Source organism: Lactuca saligna, chromosome 6, assembly GCF_052625555.1.
Source record: "Lactuca saligna cultivar CGN05327 chromosome 6, ASM5262555v1, whole genome shotgun sequence".
NCBI lineage: Eukaryota > Viridiplantae > Streptophyta > Magnoliopsida > Asterales > Asteraceae > Lactuca > Lactuca saligna.
In genome coordinates this window covers 96837840-96842539 of record NC_136422.1, presented here as the reverse complement: position 1 = coordinate 96842539, position 4700 = coordinate 96837840, and positions in this window count along the sequence as shown.

The window sequence follows — 4700 nt, the reverse complement described above, 5'->3', positions numbered from 1 at the left end:
AAACTTTACGTGTTATTCATGCTCTAGGAGCCCAGATCTACGAATGACATGGATTGGGTTCGAGCAAAATCGCATTTTTAGCTCTTGCATGGAGCGGACTCGGCGAGTCGCTCATCTGACTCGGCGAGTCCAGTCGCAAGTCTCCGGGTTTGTCCTCTTTTTGTTATGTCGAGTCGGGTGGTGAGTCCAGGAGGGACTCGGTGAGTTGGAAGCCAGAACTCACCCATAGTGGAACTCGGCGAGTCAATGCCCAGACTCGGCGAGTTCAAGGCAATCTCCGTAGATCAAGATTAGACCCGACGAGTTGGTCATACAACTTGGTGAGTCACAGTATAACTTGTTCATCGGATGAAGATGAACTCGACGAGTTGTTCATACAACTCGACGAGTAGGGTGAAGGACTTGAACATCAGTTTGGAAGGAGAAATCGTCGAGTCGACGCCTAACTCGACGAGTAGAAACATAATTATGGACAGTCATTTGGACATGGACTCGGTGAGTTGGCGAACCAACTCGTCTAGTCGGGTCAACTGGAAGTTGACTCTGACTTTTACTTAGGGCATGATCAGGGGTAAAATGGTCATTTTACCCAAAGGTCAGTTATCAGTTTTTGACTAAGGGTTTGGTGGGAATACAGCCAGAGGATTTCCAGAACAGCAACAACATCAACATCAGTCAGACTATTCCCACGAAGATCAGCAGCTACTCCGAGGTGAGTTACCTTCCAGTAGCGGTGGGTCTAAGGCCACAATGCCGGCCCACCAGTAGGAGATGTATTATAAATGATTGTCTTTGTGATATCATCTAGGTTTGCTACTACCTGATATGTTATATGCTAGCATGATATGTTGTATGTGATAGTAGTAGAGTTTGGTTGTTAGGACCGAAGGGTAGTCAGACACCCCAGATATGTCTGACAATATGTGATGATATGTTTGCATGCTGGCTTGTTATGTTATATGCGATAGAGGTAGTAGGAGGGGAATAGTCCCCGAGTTTGGTTGTTAGGACCGAAGGGTAGTCAGCACCCCATAATGGCTTGACACGGGTAGGTCAGCACCCCAGAATGGCTTGACACCGGTAGGACGGCACCCCAGAATGGCCGCACGGGTAGTCGGAAACCCAGAATGGCCGTACCGGGTAGTCACGCACCCCACAATAGTCTGGCAGTATGTATGTTATGTATTGAATGGTATGTGGTATGATGGGGGAACTCACTAAGCTTTGTGCTTACAGTTTACAGTTTTGGTTTCAGGTACCTCTTCATCGAAGGGGAAGGAGCTGGCTCGGTAGCGGCACATCATGCACATACCTTGGTTTCCGCATTTACTAGATTTCCTTGGGATTTATACTCTGATGTTTCGATTGATTGTATGACTTGACTTTTGAACATGGTTTATGTTGTGATGTAGTTTGGTCGAATAATGTTTTTATCTATTAACCTTTTCTAAAGTAATGTTTTAAAAACGAAATTTTTGGACGTGAAAATTGGGTTGTTACATTACACCTCCTTAGATGCGACCCGAATCACTCCTAACACTTGAAATAAAGTGTTTCCGCGTCTTGGAGTGTATTATATCACTTATTTAGTAGTTCAAAGTCTAATTAGATACAATTATGTATCTCTTCTTATTACATAGGAACCTCGCGCGTGTTCAAGCCCTGAACTGACGCTTAGCATCCTAGCCGACACATTTCTCATTTGGTGAGTTCATACCCCTACACCCTTTTCCGTGTTTTCAATGTTTTCAGGGGGGAATACAAGCAAAAGTACAAGAATATCTTGTACTCAAACTTATTATTTCATTTGAAATGTTTCATATTCCGTATGCTTTTAATAATCGAAATCGTATTAACCAACCGTTTGACTTGCAGAGTTAGTTTTCAAATTGATTGCAATTCTTAATATATAGTGTTATATTGTACACTTCACAAACGATTTTCCACTTCAGTACTATTAAAATCATTAATTTTAGAACATTAGACGTCCTCTATAACACTCCACAGAGATACGCGAGTGGAGGACCCCCCTTGTAACTAGAACTTAAAACAGGATTTCCACATTATTACTTGTAAATTTGTTAATCTTAATAATTTTGAGACATGTCCTCTGAAACACTCCACAGAGATACGCGAGTGGAGGACCGCCCCTGTAACCAGAATCTCCTGGACGGAGAGCATGACTTGAGTGTACAGATCTATACGGGGTTGACTACCCCGCACTTTGATGCTAGCTACAGTGGGACCGGCAGGTCAATGGGTGACAAAAGTTATAAAATGATATTGGACTTCTTATTGCCTTATCTAGTCTATCGTATGGTTATGGAACTCGCAATTTAGATAACAAAGATTTACTTGTTGGTAATAATGAACCTAGTAAGCTAATAACCTTAAGAATTAGTTTACTTCGCACATAATAGTTTTATATACGTGTTAAAACTAACATACTTTTCAAGGATAACCAGGTTTTCAGGAAACTTCACACAAACACTTTAAGTATGGTAGATACTTGTACACTGCATTCCGAATCGATAACCAACTACAAACTTCTATGGAAAATAAGGGTTTTTCCTGGGATAACTGAACTGTTCATAACCAGATTGTGTAACAAACGGATAACTCAACTTTTCTTATAAGAAAATATGGGATTTTCTTGGATAACAACTTTTACAGAAAACCAAAGGAAACTTGCTCTTTTTACAAAAACAAACTGCTTATGAACTCACCAGCTTTATGCTGATATTTTCAAAACTGCTTGTATTCTTAGGTCCACATTAGACAGGTACCCCGCGATCTTTTGGAGAAGACGGAGCTTTATGCTGATATTTTCATAACTTTACTTTCAAACAAATGTAAATACTTCTATGTAATGTAATGGTTGTGTTTACTATGCTTACTATGTACATTGGTTGTGATACTTTACATGACGTCCTCCACCTTGAAATGTTTCTGCTATCGGTTTCGGGGTGTGACATAAGGGGAAGGAGCTGGCGCGGTAGCGACATATCACACACATGATCTTTGTTTTCCACACAACGAGATATTCTGGGATTTGTACTATGACATTATGGTTGTTTTTATGTTTTGGTCTCGGACACGAAATATGTTTATGAAATGATGATGTTTATTCACAAATGTTTTTCCAAATTGTTGATTTAAAAAAATGAAATTTTTGGCTGTGAAAATTGGGTTGTTACAAGTTGGTATCAGAGCCCTAGTTTGAGGGATTCGGACACACCTTCGGGAGTGACTGAACTCAAATCAAGGGATTAAATGATTTCAATTTTTTTTTATAAAAGATTAAGTAAAGAGTTTTAAGAAAGAACGAAGTGTGTGATGTGTGTGACCGACCGAGATCAAGTAAGTACTCCCCAAAGTACCCATACAATGTTATACTATGTTTATCAGTTTCAGTAGAACAACACGCTAGAATAGGACTAAGGATCTAGGAGGATGCCATATGTGCCTGCTTTATGTGTTCCAGCTTTATGTGAATTGCATGCTAGAAATTGAGTAGACAACAGTAGAATAACATGTTTAGGTTATGTCTGATAGTATGAGTTCAACATTGTATGCTAGTACAGTTTCTTTATTATGAGGGTAGTTTGCATGAGTATGCTTCCTTTATGCGAATGTTGCTTGCTCTGTGCTTATTGGGACTCTGAGTGATGGGAGTTAGCTATTAGGTGAATACGCCACATCACATGTGATCAGGGTTGAATAATCTCAGAGTGCTGGATTTGGCCCTACTGCGCAACTCTCGTCTGAGTCCAACCGTTGTAGGGACGAGTCTTTTACTCGAAGGATTATCCGAGCCTCATCACATGTGATGGTATTTAGGTGATGACTAACTGGCGTTACACGGAGGCCTTCAGCAGCTGAGGATTGGTTTGAGTGGACTCAGCGATTTTCCTAGGGTAAGCCTAGGATAAAGCTAGCGGTGATCAGCAGTGGTAAAAAGGGATCTGGTGGAGTCAAGGCAGTCGTTGAAGAAGGTACGGATAGATGTGGAAGGTAGTATAGGCCCATACTACTGAAAGCAGAGGATCCGTGCCTGAACCAAGGAAGGCCGAGATAAGGCCAGCGAACTTGTAGTGGATGTGGTTCATCAAGAGGTATCAGTATTACTAACAGTCTTTGTTTATATATTGTAGAATGGTAGTACTATGATCAAGGCCAACAGTTGGCAGTTCAGGAGAGGGATCAGGTTCGGGACCATGTTCCAAGCTAGGGGATGAGAGGCTAGGCGAGTTCATCGCGTTAGAGATCACCAGGGGCATCCTTTAGTCGACTCCCATTATCTTCGGATCGATCAAGGAAGGGATAATTGAGTTGATGGAGGATCGCCTCAGGGAATTCAAGAGCGACATGGCATCTGGCCAGTTGGGATCTCGCACACTATCCTTTAAGGACTTCAGGGGCAGTGGTGCGCCGAACTTTCGCGCGGCGAAGGACCCCATAGCAGCCAGGCGGTGGATTGCAGACATTTAGTCTGCACAGTTGACTAGCTTCTGCCCCGATGGGTAGAAGGTGAGGTTTGCAGCGGGATGTTTACAAGACCGAGCTAGAGATTGGTGGGAGTCCGTCGGTGACTCATTGGGAGCCTCGGCTGTCGAGACTATGACCTGGTCGGACTTTGTGACCAGATTCAGGGTAGAGTTTGCACCGGCTGTCAAGCTTCAACAGCTGGCTAGGGAGTT